Source organism: Ictidomys tridecemlineatus, chromosome 14 (genome assembly GCF_052094955.1).
Source record: "Ictidomys tridecemlineatus isolate mIctTri1 chromosome 14, mIctTri1.hap1, whole genome shotgun sequence".
In the NCBI taxonomy this organism is placed as follows: Eukaryota; Metazoa; Chordata; class Mammalia; order Rodentia; family Sciuridae; genus Ictidomys; species Ictidomys tridecemlineatus.
Window position 1 is genome coordinate 5,821,960 of NC_135490.1, and position 17,358 is coordinate 5,839,317.

The window sequence follows — 17,358 nt, forward strand, 5'->3', positions numbered from 1 at the left end:
TTGAGAGGAGAGGAAGACCACCTGTGGCTGCCCTCCTCCTCCTCACTCTGACCTTCACCTGGGGTACTGGGTCCCAGGCTGCATGGGAAGTGGGCGCTTCTGCTCCCAGCCCTCCCAGCGCTGGCAGGGCGTTCTTGAGAAAGCCAAAGCCCACTGCCAAGGCTGGGAGGGGCACATCCAGACCTCAGCCCAGCTCCCTCTCCCTCTGAGTCTTCAACCCAGGGCGCACCTAACCCAGGACTGCTCAAACTTCTCTCCTTTTTTTCTTTCAAATTTAAGATTGTTTTTTCCCTTCGAATACAAATACAGTAAATATTTACATTAGGAGAATCACAAAGTACCAAAATTTGTAAAGATAATGCAGTGTTACAATCATTTTGCTTTATTATATCCTGTGCAAGGTTTTAAAGGAGGCATATGTTTTTGAGTAATTGAGTTCAGGCTACTTAACTTTGAATCTTTTTCCTACATTAGAAATTCTTTATAAACTCCTTGTATCACAGTGTAATAGTTCATCACATATATATGCTATCTTTTAACTACTATCATTCAATAATTAATCTTTGTCCAGTGACCAATCTTTGTGTTGTAAATATTGCTCATTTTGTACATAAATCTGTACATTCCTGGTTATTCCTTCAGATACTCTCCTAGAAGGAGAATCCTCCACTCGCTGCTACCCTTTACTTTATGCAGTACTGTATCTCAGTACTTGCATTTTCTTTTTAAGACAGGGTCTCACTAAGTTGCCCAGGCTGGCCTCTAACTTGTGATCCTCCTGCCTCAGCCTCCCAAGTCACTGTAATTTCAGGTGTGCATCACTATGCCCGGCTACTAGTACAATTTCTAGGTCAAAGGGAATTGATTTCTACTTGAGTTCTTGAAATTTTCAAATTCCTCTGCAGGAAAGACTTTATTTTCTCATTTTCCCTACTTTAATACATCTGCATGATCTTCTGTGTCCTCGAAATCTTTCCTTATTTACTGGTACGTAAAATAAAGGTGCTTACTCCCAGCAATAGCACCTCAGAGCAAGTTAGATGGGCTCAGAAGGCTGCCGTCCTGGGTCACTTCCCTTTCTCTTCCAGTTCTATAGAATTCCACAGGTGACCAATTCCTCACACGGCCCTGCTCCTTGCCTGGGCGACAGAGGCTAGGCCAGTGTTCTCGCTCCTTCCATCCTATAGGAAGCCGGACTCAGAACTTGCAGAGGTCCCACTGACTTCATGCTCTCTGATTTTCTGTCCCTAAACACAGCCACCTTGGTCTTCAGATCTTTCTTGTCCTGCTGCCAGAGGCAAGGTGGATTCTCCAGTGAAAAGGGGAACTTCTTTGGGAGGCAGGATGCCCGGTGAAATCTCTCTCCACTTCAGGCCCAGCCTGGGTCGAAGGCTGCACATTTTACTAACTCAGTGGCCCCGCTACCAGCCCTAAGGGAATGTGACTGGAGGAGAATGAGGGGCCCTCCCCCCAACTCTGGGTACACAAACAGTCATTTGCACCTGCAAACAGGTAGCTGTGTCCCCACCAAGTAAACACTGTGCAGGTGCGAGGGGCTGTTTGCTCAGGCCAGGGCGCTGACACAGCCGTCACACAAGAGGCTATTTTTACACCTGGGTCACACTCAGGGCCCTCCACCAAGGTCATGCGTTCCGAGGTGACTCCTGTCCATGGCTTGCCCCCACCTGGACCAACGCTATCATTGCCACCTCCACAGCCTTTGCCTTTGGCCTGTCAGGACTGCTCTGTCCAGACCCAGGCCCCCTGTGAGGGAAATAGAAGGCCCAGGGGTTCACAGACCAACCTTGGACCAAGACAGGAGGGACACCAGCGGGCCATACCAGCGTTCTGCTGGCAATAGACACTAGATGGCACTACAGTCTCAAAATTGGACCAGGACTCCCCAGTCCAGCTTAAACCTTGCCTGAGGCCTCTTCAGCCCTAACCTAGTGCAGCATTTTATTCCACTTTTCTCCATTACAGAAAAAGTAAATGTATTCAGAATTGAACAAAATATTAAAAAAACGAACTCTTATTTGACCATCTGGCTTCTGATCATTTTGTGGCCAATCTTGTCTCTTCTAAACCTCCTCCCTCTTTTCCACCTCATCCTGTCATTTTTAAGAAAATCACAGACATTCTTTCATTTCATTCGTAAGGATCTCAGTCTGTTGATCTCACAGGTAAAGATTTACACTTGGCTCCTTTTAAAGACAAGCAGACCAGCTTCTTCCCGCATTCTGCTTCATTTAAACTCTATAGTCAAAAATCCCATCGTCTATTCTTCTTTGGGGAAGAGAGGTCCATTCTTCTCTGTACACTTACTGTTTTACACTGGGGGACAGGATCTTTGCAAGGGACCTAACCATCTTGGGATGTGTCCTCTCTGCTGGTTACTACCTTCCCTGCCTCAAGAACCCAACCCAAAGATTGCCTCAAAGAATGGGCTACACAGTCAGAACCATTTTACTGGTCAGGTAAAGTCATTGGAGGTTGGCAAATATGTATTTGCCACTGACAAATATTTACCAGACATCTGCTGTTTAAGCAGGCCAATAGATGTCACAGGAGCTAAGAGGGCACCTTGCTCTCAGAATACTAGTATCTAGTTGGGCAATATCAATAACGAGTAACAGGATTACACAACCCATTTTCAGAATATACCCTCATCCGAGTTGGGAGTTGATGGCAGATGCTGCTGGTCTGGGATAGGAAGTGTGGATGTCCAGCCCAGGCAGAAGGGCAGGTGGTAAGCAGCAGCCATGGAAGTGAAGAGCATGCTTCCCCAAGGCACCGGTCAGCTCCCTACCCCCAATCCCCCACCACACACCTCCAAGCCCGCAGAGGCCGCCACGCGTGCTACTACAAGATCTTGCCATCCAACTCATTCAATGAAATGTTACATTAAAAACTTAAATTGTTATTACAAAGACAATATAGCTATAGAAGAAAATGCTGATTCCATAACGTTAAACTGAAAAACAGCACATAAAACCCCACCGACGCTGCAATGGCAGCTAAGTCCACCACCAAAAAGCCTTTCCTGTCAGACAGTACGGACTTCACTTCTTCAGGAACACCATTCTGCAATGCCATGCCTGCCTGTTTTTAAAAATCTAATTTAAAAAAAACAGAAAACAGATCACCCCAAGCTCCCAATCTAAAATGTGGAAGGGACAGTTTTACCCTCTTACATCTGACACTGACACTAAGACACATATTTATTTCTCTGTTGGGCTGCAGAATGGAGAGAATAAAGTTCAAAGCCTGTTGCTTATGGGAAGTAAGGTGGCAGGCTGTGAGTCCCATGCCAGCACAAAGTTCAGGTAGGAACAACCTCTTCTTAGTCCTTCTCAGGAAGGGGACTGGGAGGAACTTCCCAGAGGGCAAGAGTGAGGGTGTGGCATGTCTCTGACTGGTGACAGCCCCACCACCCACCACCCAGCACCAGGCATCAGGGGAACTGGTCCAACCACTTGGGAGGCAGTGGAAGCCTAACCCTGGGAAGTGGGTCAGCATCACCCAGTGGGGAGCAAAGACTCCTAATAACAGTTGTAAAGCACTTTGCAAATAAGAGGAAAAACTTACAACAATGGCTGCAGAGTGCTTTGCAAACACCCAATGAGATAACGGTGATGGATTATTGTTGGGAGGCTGGGGCTAGGGGGCAGGAGGCAGGGAAGACCATCAGGGACAGACCTCGGTGCAGGTGCTTGGGGAGGGCTGAGGATAGGTAAAAGAGCTGGGAGATTTAGGAATCTGACCTTTTCTCAAACCATCCGGGCCATGCTCAGAATGGCACATTGCTCCCAGGCTTGGCCCAGTTTGAGTCTGCAGGCAAACAGCCAACCGAAGCAAGACTGATAGTGTGCCGCTCACAGGAAGTATCAATTAACAATTATTTTAGCAATCAAAAGCTCAAAATGAATTAGGGATGGAATCTAACTCCTCACTGCCATTCCATGCCCTGCTCTAAACATTTTTTTTTTTAGGGCTGGGTCATAGCTCAGTGGTGGAGTGCTTATCCAGCCCTGGATTCCATCCCTAGTACTGGAAAAAGGAAAAGAAAAATTATTTTAAAAGGGGGAAATGAATCCAGTCTCCCAATGTGCAATGGGCATAGGAATCATGACAGACAACTCCACTCAAGAGCCTGAACGAAAAATGAATCCAGTAGGTTGAAGGATCCCAGTCCTGACTCCCCAGGGAACTGACACCATCAAAGGCCCAGACTTGCCCCTCTCTCTGACCTCCTGCATCCAAATGGGCAACACCTACCCTTGGACTCTGCCCAAGGAACTCTCAGAGGGAAGCAAGTCAGGATCAAGGAGGCAAGGCAGAGGAGGAAGGGAGGGAGAAGAGGGGAATTGGAGACCAGGCTTCGCCTGGCAATACCTCTGGGCACTGCCCCAAAGCAGGATTTGTCTCCTGACTGCTGGACAGTAAGCTTGGCTGTGTGCCAGGTGACTGTGTGCCAGCCTGACACACAGGTGCCACAAGCCAGGTCTTACCCTGTGGCATACATTTGGGAATTCCACTTGCTGGGAAAGCTGGATCTTGAGCCAGAGCCCACTTTGGAGGGACCCTCCTCCCACGCTGGGCTTTGGAGTTGATGTGGTTTCTGACGGGGGCACTAGAGCTCAAACATCTGCCCTGTGTCTGCCATACAGTGCCCCGTGACAAGTGCTGGACACATAGGCATACACAAAAGTTGGAGCAAAAACCTCTGCCCAAGGCCAACGGGCCGGGAATACACAACTCACAACAAATGATCCCATTCATTGTGACAAGCAGCAGCAGGCCTGGGCTTTAGCCCCTGCCCCTATTTCTGCTGTCCTAGGTCACTCTGTAATCTATGCAGGGAAGGAGGATCCATACACACAATGACAACACCCTGACAGCTATTCAGTGCCCCAAAAGAGACTGGGAGGAACCAGAGGTCCCAGAGGGGAATCTTCTAGGAAAAGTCAGACCCTGCCTGGGCTGAGCAGAGGGGGGCCACCTGCCCAGAGAACTTCTTGCAGAATGAAGGGGCTTCAGAACAAAGTCCCTAACCCCACCTAAATGTCCCTTGCTGAACCCTAGCCCCACGTCACATCCAAAGTTCACCAGAGATTGGGCCTGGATCTCCTGACAGGCCCAGATCCATCCCTGCAGCTGGCGCCTGGGTCTGGGGCGTGAGGTGCAAACAAATCCCGAGGTTTTTCTGGCAGCGCTAGAGCCTTATGTCTTCTGGGCTTTGTCAGCTCGGCAGATGCCTGTGACAGGAGGCCGCAAGGGGAGGGCCCCGGCTCCGCAGGTTCAGCCCCGAGTTAGAGCACCTATTTTGGAAGCTCCAGCGAGCTGACCAGGAGAGGCTGTGCAGCCAGGCCGCGCTGGAGTCGCTCTGCCGAGCCAGGGCCCTGCTTCTGGCTGCCAAGGACAGAACACAGGCATGCGCCCGGGAGCCAGCAGGCCTGACACACGTCCCAAAACATGACTCGGGCTCCAAAATAAAAAGCCAAGACAGTCTGAAGGAAAGAGAAACATCAGAAGCAAGAAGGAAGGAAAGGGAAGGGGGAGGGGGAGAGGGAGAGAGGCAAACAGAGGAGGACAGGAAGAGGAAGAACAAAGGATTGGGGAAGAATCTGTAGCTCATCTCCAAGAGTTACCCTCCCTGGCATGCAGAGGCCCTGCAGATTACAAGACCAAGAGCATTTCCAGACTCCAGCAGGCAAGTGCAGCCTGTCGCTGACGGGAGCCCTGGTCTCTCCTCTTGTGGAACAGCTGCTCCTCCCTTGGAAGGTCTAACAGCTCCCAAATATCTACTTCTGCCCCTACCTGGTCTGTGTCACAGTGGGATCAGCCCTGGGACTGGCCCAGGAGAGGAGAGGCAACGGAGGAATGCGGGTAAGCATAAGGTCTGGCCAGGACCAGGAGTCCACATGGCAGAGCTGGGACTAAGGCCACCGGCCAGCCAGTCTCTTCCACACAGGCAGTACGCCACCGGCTCTTTCCAGGGCCCAGCTCTTTCTCCAGCGGCAGCAGCTGGCTGTAGTTTAAGACTCAGTCACAACAGGACATTTGTCAGGAGGGCCAAAAGAAGTGCAGGCCCCAGGCACACCAGCTTCCCATCTGATCTCTGCAACTGCGGGCACATCTGTTTCCATGCTCTGCAGCCCTCCTATTAAGGGAATGTTTCTCAGACCACATCATTGTCAAAATGAGATCTCAAGACTGTCAGTAATCCCCACGTGGGGATACAGTGACAGCTTGCGGCTTTCCCTGTGAACTGCAGGGTCAGTCAGGAGCTCCAGGGGAAGTGTCTTGGGGCTCTAGGATTCACACTGAGCCTCCGCCATGATTGTATCATAGACAGCCAATGCTGCACAGAACAAGTCCTCGATGGACAGAGACTACCCCACTGCTCTGAAAAGCACTGTGGTGTCCAAGAACGTGCCTCTACTACCCCCAGACAAGATGCTTGCAGGATGCCAGGAATGAGGTGCACGGAGGTGCGCCTAATGCTGGGTTCTACACTGGTGCTGATACCTCCTAGCTCCTGGGGCGTCAGGCTATGGTCATGGCTGAGCTAAGCCAAGAGAGCCCTGATGGGGCATCAGCGGGTGAGGGGCTTGCTGTCTCCTCCTTGTCCAGTGAGCCACTTCCTGGCCAGCTCTGCCCTTCTCCACTCCTTCCAACGTGGGCTCATGTCAGTGGAGGCTGTTTGCTTCTGGAGGGCAGTATAGTGACATAGTCCCCAAACTTCAAGTGATGTTTGGGCAACTCCATGAACATTCAGAAGAGGCCACCAAGGTCCAGAGAAGGTAAGTGACTCACCTACACTCCTGTGAAGGTCAGTGACCCATTCCCCGCCCTCTCTGGCACCGCATTGGTCTCAGCTGGGTCACGCCACCTGCGGTGTGTGCACACAACACAAGCTCAATGCACAATGACCCCTCCATCTCAGCAAAACCCCAGAGGGTCCGGGAGGCAGCAGAAATGATGGCAGGATGGGCTCTGCTCCTAGCCTCCTTGGCAGTCTGGTCACTTGGAAATCCTACTCCTGGACAGAGCAAGCTACAAGAGCTATCTACACAAGGTCAGAGGTTTGCGTGCACACACCAGTGCCTATGTCATGTGTGCGTGGATATAACTGTATGTAACAGATTGATGGATATGGGAGAGACATCACATTACACTAAAAAACAGCCCACTCTTTCAAGCAATCAAACTGCTCTAATAATTCATTGGAATATGTGTTTTAAAGGGGAAATATTTATGTTTAAGACCTTCATGGCAAAATACTGGAAACCCAAATGCTCAATAATAGGGAAACAGGTAAGAAAAAGAAGTTGAGATAAGAAGTACAAAAATTTGAGTTGATTTTTAAAGTGACAACCATATTGGACTATGTTCTTAAGATTTTCTCTTCCTGTAACATGATTTAAATTAATTTAGCAACCAGGTAATTAAAAAAGCATCCCTGCATCGAACTTGGAAGGTTAAAGATGTCTACTTTATTTTCTTCAATTTCCTGGGACCCTCTCATCTCAAAACAGTACAAAAAAAGAAAAACAAACAAACAACAACAAAGTACCACCTCCACGCTGAGGCCAGGGGCCTCCCCTCCAGAGTGGCAACCCAAACAACTGTTCTTCCCACCCCACAGAAGGAATAGGAAAGCCCCTCCACACAGGGTGCAGTCCCAGCACTGCGAGAATGGACTTAGGAGCTGCTGTCATCCACACTGGGGACAAAGTCTGGCCCTGGTCCTGGCTCCTTGAGTCACCAGCTTGTCCCTCTCTACACCTTCTCCCAGCCTTCCTCTCTCATCTCGTTGTACCCTGGGAGTCGGGCAACCAGCACCCTGGGCATACATGGGGAGTGTGACATGGTACAGCCCATGGGAGGGCAATTTGGCTATACCTTGTCAAAAGTGTAAATGCATGTGCCATCTGATGCAGAAATTCCACTTTCAGGTATTTACCCTGCAAATACAGACACCTGTGTAAAAAGGCTTCGGTACAAGGATACTTATTCACTGCGACACTTTTTGCATTAGTGGAAGACTGGAAAAACATGTCAGTGTTCTTCAGTATGGAACTGGAATCAAGGTATACTGCGTAGCCATAAAGAATGAAGAGCTTCAGGTCCTGAAAGGGAAAACTTTCCAATATATGCTGTAAAACCCTAGAAGCAAAGTACAGACCAACACAGATGACACCCCTCAGGAAAAGAAGGGGAGAAAAACCTCCATATGGAGTTGTTTGTATATACAAAAAATATCTCCAGGAGGACAGACAAGAAACAGATAATTCAGGGAAGCACTTGGTGGCTCAGGGTACTCTGCACTATACACACTCAAGTGTTTTTTGTACTATGAGAATTTATTTCCAATGTGCAATAAATAATTATTTTACATGTTCAGTAAAGCAAATAAATATGCCATGGATTAGTGTCATCCCCATTTCATGCTGAGATATATTAAATAAAGGCAGGAAAGTTCCATCTTCTGATTTTTCCATAAGAGCATCATATCTCCTATCTTATTTCCCAAACAGGAAAATGGAACCCATTTTCCAAGTGGGTTCTCCACCCTACTCTGCTCCTAAAGTCGCCAACCCATTGCCACCTCTCACGGTTCCCTAGTTCCTAGTTCCAGGGAGCCCCATACACGGCATGGGCAGCCACCTGTGGCAGCTTCTAATGCCCAGTTTTGCTCAGTTACACCCATGCACGTGGTCCTGGCTCCTTTTATTTATTAGAAGCCCAAGACGAAGCTTTGTGGAGGTGGCTGCAGCCAGGCCAGGGTGGCCGCTTGCCTCTGCACGCCCTGTCCATCTTGCCACAGGCTGGCAGGATGGACGGAAACACTGAACAAATTGCCAGGGCAGCTCCCTGGGGGATGAGACAATGGTCTGCAGGGAAAGCCCTTTCCTTCCAGGCCCTCGGCGGCGGCTGTCAGGAGGAAACAACTTCCTGTTGGCCTGGGGAATGGCAGCAGCCAGCCAGCCAGCAGGGAGATTTATGGAGATATAATGTGACCTCTTTATTGCCCAAATGCTAGGGAGGGCATTTCAGGGCAGATTTACGCCTTTCAGAAGGGGAGGGGAGCAAGGGATAGGAATCTATCCATGGGGACTGTTTTCCCCTCTCGGGGTTTTCGTGGATTACTTAATCAAACCAGGGTTAAGCTCCAATTGCCGCCACTTTACATCTTCTTCTCTTGCTAATCCACTAGCTCTGCCACCCTGCAAGCTTTGTGCATGCAACGTGCAATCTAAGGCTAGTTGGCAAGACTCTGTTCAGCTCTGGGTACGGTGAACAGAAAATAAGGATAAGGACTGCATTCCCCAGAGCCGGGAGCCAGCCTCTCTTGGCAATGCACCCTGAGCAGTTCACGGTTTGCCTTTCCACTCTGGTGATCTTTGTGAATGAGAGTGTTACACAGACGATCAAGGCCCTTCCTAGTTTGAAAATTATCCTGATTAATATCAGATCAAATGCTGGATCTTTACCTCTTCTACTGGTGGCTTTTCTGTCGCTAGCTTGTTTTTAAAGCTGAAAAACCCTTTGTTATTTGAGTTAGTCTAACAGAAGGGCTGAGGACTGCAGCTGACTGGTTAAAGAAAGACCCAGTCTCTTCTCCAACACTGTGTTCCATATATTCGTAGGCAAACGCCCTAGAGGAGGGTCCTCCTACCCCTAGAGGGCACCGCGAGCAACAAAGTGTCACTCAGGGCTCCCTACCATTGAGGTGAAGAAGTCTATCCATTACTTCTTTATCAGAAACCACACTTCCCACACTGAAAGGCAGGGGCCTCCCCAGAACCAGTTCCACAAGCAATCAGAGGGGGAAAGTTCACCGATTGCTACTCTACTTCTCATGGGCTCCTCTCCCCAACCCCAAGTAACTGGGAAAGGCAGCCTCGAGCCTCCCACTTCTGCAGCCGTGTGACCTGGCGCGGACTCTTCTTCCTTACATGCTGTGAGTTTTCCTCCCTTGACTTACAGTTAGATTATATAATTCATAGCGGGTATAGAAACTCAAAAGGATCTAGAAGAATGTCACATGAAACAAAAAAGTCTACCGTCACCCTCATCCCCTCCCCAGAGACAACAGTGCTAACAGTTTTTCTGTTTTTCCAGACATCTATTTCACTAATTGCAATTTTTATTTTTAGAATTTTTTAAATTACAGAAAAGTGCAAAGGATGATATAACAATCCTCTTGCTTCCCCTTTGCTATCTCCTATCAAACCACTATTTTGGATTTAGTATATAACTTCCCAGTTCATTCTCATACTTTAACACACACATATATAAATACAACCCCTGAACAACATAAGCATTATTTTGTGGATTTTTTTAACTTTACATCAGTGCCTTCACACTATATTAAATTTACAAACTTCATTTTAAAATAAATATATCAACTATTTTAGTCACTTGAGAAAAAGAGAATGTATAACAAGCACTCATGAGCCCACCACTGAGCTTTGCCCAATCTTCACACTTTTCCACATTTGCTTCAGTTTTCTTTTTTGTTTTGGGTGCTGGGGGTTGTGCTATACCCTCAACCCCTGTTTTAGGGTTATGTGTGTCTGCGTACATGTATGTTGCGGTGCTGGAGTTTGAACCCAGGGATGCTCTAGCACTGAGCTACATCCTAGATTTGTTTTGTTTTTGTTTGTGTTTTTGAGACAGGGTCTCACTTGTCCTCACACTTGTTATCCTGTTTCCTTAGCCCCCACTGGAAGCTGGGATTACAGGCATGCACTACCACACCCAGCTGTTTCAGGTATTTTTAAATAAACAAAACATTGCAGATAATCATTCCAATCTCCTGTTGCCTATTATTATGTCTCTGAGTTTTAATTATGTTGATACATGTGGACCTACTTTATTGGCATTTTTAGTTTTTTCATATATTAACCTATAACTTTTTGTCGTGATGGACTGAATGTCAGTGTCCCCCATTCACGTATTGAAATCCTAACCCCCTATATAATGGCACTGAGAGGGGGAGGCTGTGGAAGATGATTGGGTCATGAGGGTGGAGCACTCATGAGTGAAATTAGTGCTCACACAAGAAGAGACTAAGAGTTTTCTCTCTCACCTCGTGTGAGGATAAAAGAAAATTACCACCTACAAACCAGGAACAGGGCCCCCACCAGACACCAAATATGCCAGTGCCTTAGACTTCCCAGAGCCCAGAACTGTTAGAAATAAACGTGTTGCTAAACTGCTCAGTCTGTGGTGTTCTTTTATAGCAACCAAACTAAGACACTGATGTGTATTCTGGTCATTTTCAATGTTTGCTGTAACAGCAATTCTTCAACAAGAATATTTATACACAAATACAGAAAAGATCCTCTTGAATATATTAGGCTTGCTATAGCCATGTTCAAAAGTACATAATAAAATCCTCCTGCTTGCTCTTGGTGCTGTTTGACAACACATAAGAGCAGTTGCTATCTTAGGCTGTAACAACTCCCAAATCTCGATGGCTTATGATATTGAGGATGTACTTATTGTGCTGTTCACATTAAGTGTCGGCTTTAAGTTGGCTGTAATTCTGTTATGTGTGCACGCTTCATTCTGGGATTCAGGTTGAAAGAGAAACCCTATGTGGGTCTTGCCAACTTTGTGGCAGGGGCAGAAAGTGACGTCAGAGTGTGACTCTCAAGGCTTCTGCTTGGAGGTTGCACGGTAACTTCAAGTCCATATGACAGGTCAAGAGCCAAGACAATGTCATCAGGGTGGGGGATAAAATCTTACCCCAAGAAGGGAAGAGCAGCCATATGTGGTGACCTGAAAGGGGATCATGCCACATGTACTCTTCTGCACACAATTTCCCCTTGAGAGCCCATTTACTGGGATATTCTTCCATATCAGCACAGATCTACTTCCCTCTTGTAAGAGGATGTATTAGTTTTACATTGTAAAGGTACATAACATTTACATTGTACTCCATAATTCCCACAGTTGTTTAGCTCTTCTTGATAGCTGAAAGGACCCCACGTTAATGCCAGTCTTTTTCACCATGGCTTCCCCATTCCTAACGCCTTGGCTGTGTTCCAGCAAGTCATTTTTCACTGCTACATACAACAGGGCTGTAATGAACAGCGCTGCATTAGTGGCTGTGCCAGTACCTCTTTAGTTTGTTTTGATTTCTGATAAGGCAAGTTCCTTTTTCTTAAGTTTTCTTTTTAAACATTATCTTGGCTATTTTTATACAATAACTTGTCCATATAAATACTACAATCAACTTGACAAGTTGCATTTAAGAAATCCTGTTGGGATGTTTTCTGGGACTGCATTTAATTTCTAGATGTGTCTGGAAATTTTTGGATTAAAGAATATTGTGAAGCTTTCCAATCCAAGAATATAACATCTTTTCCCACTTATTTTGTCTTCTTTTATGCCCTTCAGGAAAGGCTTATAGCTTTTTCCGTACAGATCTTACGTATCTATTTGCTGAGTTGACCATTATTTCATCTACAGTAATAAGAACATTGCCACTGCATTTCCAATCTCATTCACTTTATCAACCGGGAAGTTTACTTACTAAGAAGTGTGAACTAGCTTTCAAAGTCTTTTCCTCAATGGAGCCTGAATTTCTATTACATCTGGCAGGATTTCCAAGATGGGGGTATGGGGTGTTTCCTAATTTCACTAAAGATGAAATTTTACTTTATTTCATGGTTCTTTTCACCTGGTGTGGTGGTCTTCAAGGAGGAAGAGGAGAGAGCATCCCTTTCCTCTGCTGTCTTTCCCAAGAAGTCCCCACCCACTCCTCAAATTCGGCTATCCCAGACCTACAGAGTGTTTCCAGGGGTTCATATGGCACTTAATCATCTTTTCTTTTTCTTTGCTTTGGAATATCGTTTAGCTCTTTAGACAGTATCTCATACTTTTCTCCCAAACTGTTTTGGTGCTGTTACGGTTTAAAAATGAGGTGTATCCAAAAAGCTCATGTTTTAGACAATACAAGAATGTTCTAAGGTAAAATGAAGTAGATTACAAGAGACATAACCTAAGCAGTGGAGTGACCCATTGATATGAATTAACTGGGTGGTAACTGTAGGCAGGTAGGGTGTGGCTGGAGGAGGTAAGTCACGGGGAGCAAGCCTATGGAATATATATTTTGTCCCTGGTGAGCAGAGGGCTCTCTGCTTCCTGTCTGCCATGTCCTGATCTGCTTTCCTCCTCCACACTTCCACAATGATGTGCCGCCTCATCTTGTGCCCAGAGTTATGGAGTGGGCCATCTATGGACTGAGACATCTGAAATTGTGAGCCCTAAATAAATTTTTCCTCCTCTATGTTGCTCTTCTCAGGTCTTTTGGTCACAGTGATAAAAAGCTGACTAAAACTGGTGCTAAACCAAATTTGAAGCTAACAGACATCAGAGTATATTTTATACTTTTTTAAAAGTTCACTTAGTTTCTCCTTTGGGCTCTAGCCTCAGAACTCTTTAGCCCAGCAAGCACGTACAAATCACATGTACAGCAGATGGAGCACAGCTTTTCCACCACGGGGCCTCAGAGCCTGACTCTCAGCCTCTCCTCCTCTCCCTGAGGCCCCCTAGGCGGCCAGCACTCCTGGAGCAGTTTGATGAGAAAACATCTCCCAGCTCAATCTGTCCTTTTCCAAGTCAAGTTCACTTACTGGACAGGGATCACAGGACAAGTGTGAAGCAGATACAGCAATCTTTTTTTTTCCCCCACAGATTAAGATAGATTCCAATTTGATTTTCATTCCAAAGGAAATTTTAAAATATATTCACTTCATTATAAAAAATGCTTTAAGATTTTAAAGTGAGGGGCTGGTGATGTAGCTCACCTCGTGTGCAGGAGTCTCTGGCTCCATCTCCAGCACTGCAAGGGGGGACCGGGCAATATTTTAATATGAATTGTGAAACATAATAAATTCACATATCAAAATTGGGCTAGTTGCATGGGGCACATTCCATTTTCCACCTCCCTAACAAGGAAAACTCTTTAATTAGAGATCAGCTGTGCTGTGATAGCAGGATAACTGAGACGGAAGGAAACAAAAACTGAGAAGCCAGAAAAAACATCCTAGAATGAATTCTGGAGGGACATTTTTATCAACTCTTTTTTTTTTTTAATTTTTTTTTAAATATTTATTTTTCAGTTTGCGGCAGTCACAACATCTTTATTTGCATGTGGTGCTGAGGATTGAACCCGGGCCGCATTGAGGTCTTAGAGAACAATAGTCTGCTGTCTGACTAAGCTTTTGCATTCTATTAAAATATTAAAATTACTTCAATATATACATAAGGTAATAGTTACCACCTTAACCATCTTCAAATGTCAGTTCAAAGGTAGCTTGTACATTCTCATATTCTCCAGAATGCTTTTCCCCTTGCAAAATTGCAAACTCTGCGTCTACCAATTCTTCATTCCCAGACTCAACATCTGGCAGCTCACCTTCTTTCTAGCTCTATGAATTTGACTCCTGATCATACTTCATGAAGAGATCACATAATACTTATCCTTTTGCAAGTTATTCACTTAACACAATATCCTCAAGGTCTATTCATATTGCAGCATATGTCAAGAATTTCCTTCTTTTTAAAGGCTGAATAATATTTCACTGTGACTATATAACACTACCATTCATCCATTTATCCATTGATGGATACTTGGGTTGTTTCCACCTTTTGTCTATTATCTCTCTCTCTCTCTTCAACCAATAAATCTTTCTTCTCAATCACTAATGTATCCATCCTTTTGTAGAATATTATGAATAAATGTAGCAGTGAAATAAACCAGTCAAACCACTGCGGCTCCCATTTGCTGATCCAGCCAGGGAAACTCCCGGGGCAGCTGACACGAGGGAGTGAGAAGGGCATCGGCCAGGAGATCAGGCTGGCCTGGGCACCACCATGCCAGCCCTTTGGTGGTCTTGGGCAGGTTCTTTTAACCTTGGTTTCTTCACCTGCCAGTAGACACTGCAACTCCTGCCCCAGTGACAGTCACCTGGGAATAAGTGACGCCATGCCAAGGACAGCAGGGAGCACCACAGACCCGAAGCGTGCTCAGCCAGCAGCCCAGCGAAGGCCTGAGGGTCTCGCCAGCGTCATTCTCATGCCTGTCCCTCTGCCAGCCTGCTATCCTTGGGCCCTTTCATATGGCCATCAAACCTCTGTTCCTCCTGTGCACACTCTGTCCCTCTTCTTGGTAGTGCTGTCAGAACCTCCCCTCACAGTCTTTTCCCTCCTGACTCTCCGAGATGCAGGGTTGGAAGGAGCCACTGGCTAAAAGGCAGCTGGTTCCAATTCACTCATTAAAAGTGACCAAGGAACTGAGGCCTAGACTGGCCCCTGTGGCTCCTCCAAGGTGGTCAGCAAGTCCAGACCACACCTGCAGTGGAGACAGAGGCACCAGAAAACTGGATCCTGATTCAAAAACATCAGTGATAGAAAACTCAGGTTCAGTGATTTTCTTAAAAACCCCAACCACTCAACTGATAAGGAGCCCTCCCCCCATCTTCAGGTCCTCCAGATCTGCTCAGAACCCAGCAGCCACCGGGGGTCAGGTGCATTCCAAGGAAGAAGTTCACGAGGCAGAAGACTTGCCTCAACCTTTTCAGCAAACACACTTGGCACCATGAGGACATTCACCATCAGCGCTGCTTGACCTGGAGCCTGGAAAAGCCTCCCCTGAAGCAGTGCGAGCTGGAAGGAGGTCCCCCTCCCTGTCAGAGTCCCACGGTCCAGCCTGGAGAGGGCTTGCTGGGAACCCACACACCCACGGCTGAACCACACCGTCCTGCTGCCTTCTGGTTCCGCTCAAGGCACTTCATCTTCCTTTTGTTCAGACCTTACTGGAGGTGGACAACTGGTCCCAATTCCCTTGGGAGGATCTTTACAATGTTCTAAAGTTTTTTAAAAAAATCATTCTTCAGGCCTTTATAATCCCAGTTAGCTTCTGCTTACATCCACGTATCCCCCCATGAAGAAGGAATTATAGACAGTAAGTCCATCACCCTGCTCCCTGCATGTGGACTAATTCAAAGAAAACAAAACAAAACAAAAAAAAACCTTTGGTACTGGAGATTGAACCCAGGGATGCTGTCCAACTTACTGCTGAGCTATATCTCCAGCCCTGCCCCGACCCTGCCTCTTTCTTTACATAATATATATATTTGTAGGTGGACACAATACCTTTATTTAGTATTTCTATATGAGGTGCTGAGGATTGAACCCAGTGCCTTATGCATGCCAGGCATAGTGCTCTACCACTGAGCCACAACCCCAGCACCCCCACCTTTTTTTTTTGAAACAGAGTCTCACTAAGTTACTGAGGCTGACCTTGAACTTGCAATTCTCCTGCCTCAGCACACACTCCAATTGAGGGATTACAGGTGTGTACCACCATGCCCAGGCAAATTCTAATGCATACACAAAACCCTCATTGGTTCATCCTGGCAGACTTCTCTACACCCTAACCCTTTATTAGTGGAACCAAAAAGATCCTATTTTAAATAACATCTCCTCTAGTGACTGATGGCTAACACATATAGAAACTGCATGCCATGAATTATGCCTATTAACACTAGTATAATAACCCCCCCCAAAAAAAGCAATTTCTATTTAAATTTGTTTTCAGTACTAGGGATAGAACCCACCCTTGTGCATGCTAGGCAAGTGCTCTACCAATGAGCTACATCTCCAGCCCTCTATTCAATTTTATTGATGCGAAAACTGGGATAAGAAGAAGTCAGAATTTTAGATGAGGTGTCTCTACCTGAACTGGCTCCTCAGCCACAAGACTCTCCTTCCTCTCCTTTCTCAGCTGCCTAACAATAAAACGCTGCAGGTCCCAGTGAGGAATAGAAGCCCAAGGGAGCCTGGCTCATGGGTCCACCCTTTAGTGCGCAGATAGTTCTATGGTCCATTTGGCCAGTGCTCCCCTCCCTCTTCTTCCTGCTCCCCACCACCCACTCTGGCCCCACAGCTCTGCTCAGGGACAGGGTCCCCATTATTAATGCCATTCCTGGAGTTGTGTTTACACGGGGCAGGAAACTTAATATCAACATTCCCCAAAGGAGAGTGTCTTGTCACTTCTGTGAAGCACTTCAGGCAGGGAGAGACTAGCCTTCAAAATCAACAGGCACTTACACCCTTTAAACACATCGGACGGAGAGTTTGTGTCTACAGGGGCTCTTTGAGCTCCTACGCGTTTGTTATGATGAGGCTGAGAGCAGTGACAACTCTCTCCAGGTCTCTTGAGAGGCTAAGGAGCTCGGGACCTTGCTCCACAAAGGAACAGAAAAGCAGTGGACTTGTGTGCTCAGCAGGACAGGAGAAGCTTGCTGGGTAAAAACTCCAGCTCTCTATAAA

The 17,358-nt window shown here is 46.7% G+C and overlaps 1 protein-coding gene across 3 annotated transcripts in view; it reads right to left on the minus strand.

Annotated features, from left to right (window-relative positions):
* Positions 1 to 17,358, minus strand: part of Gata4 (GATA binding protein 4) — a 71,987-nt gene that overhangs the window by 8,583 nt on the left and 46,046 nt on the right. The gene's annotated exons all lie outside the window — the stretch shown is intronic.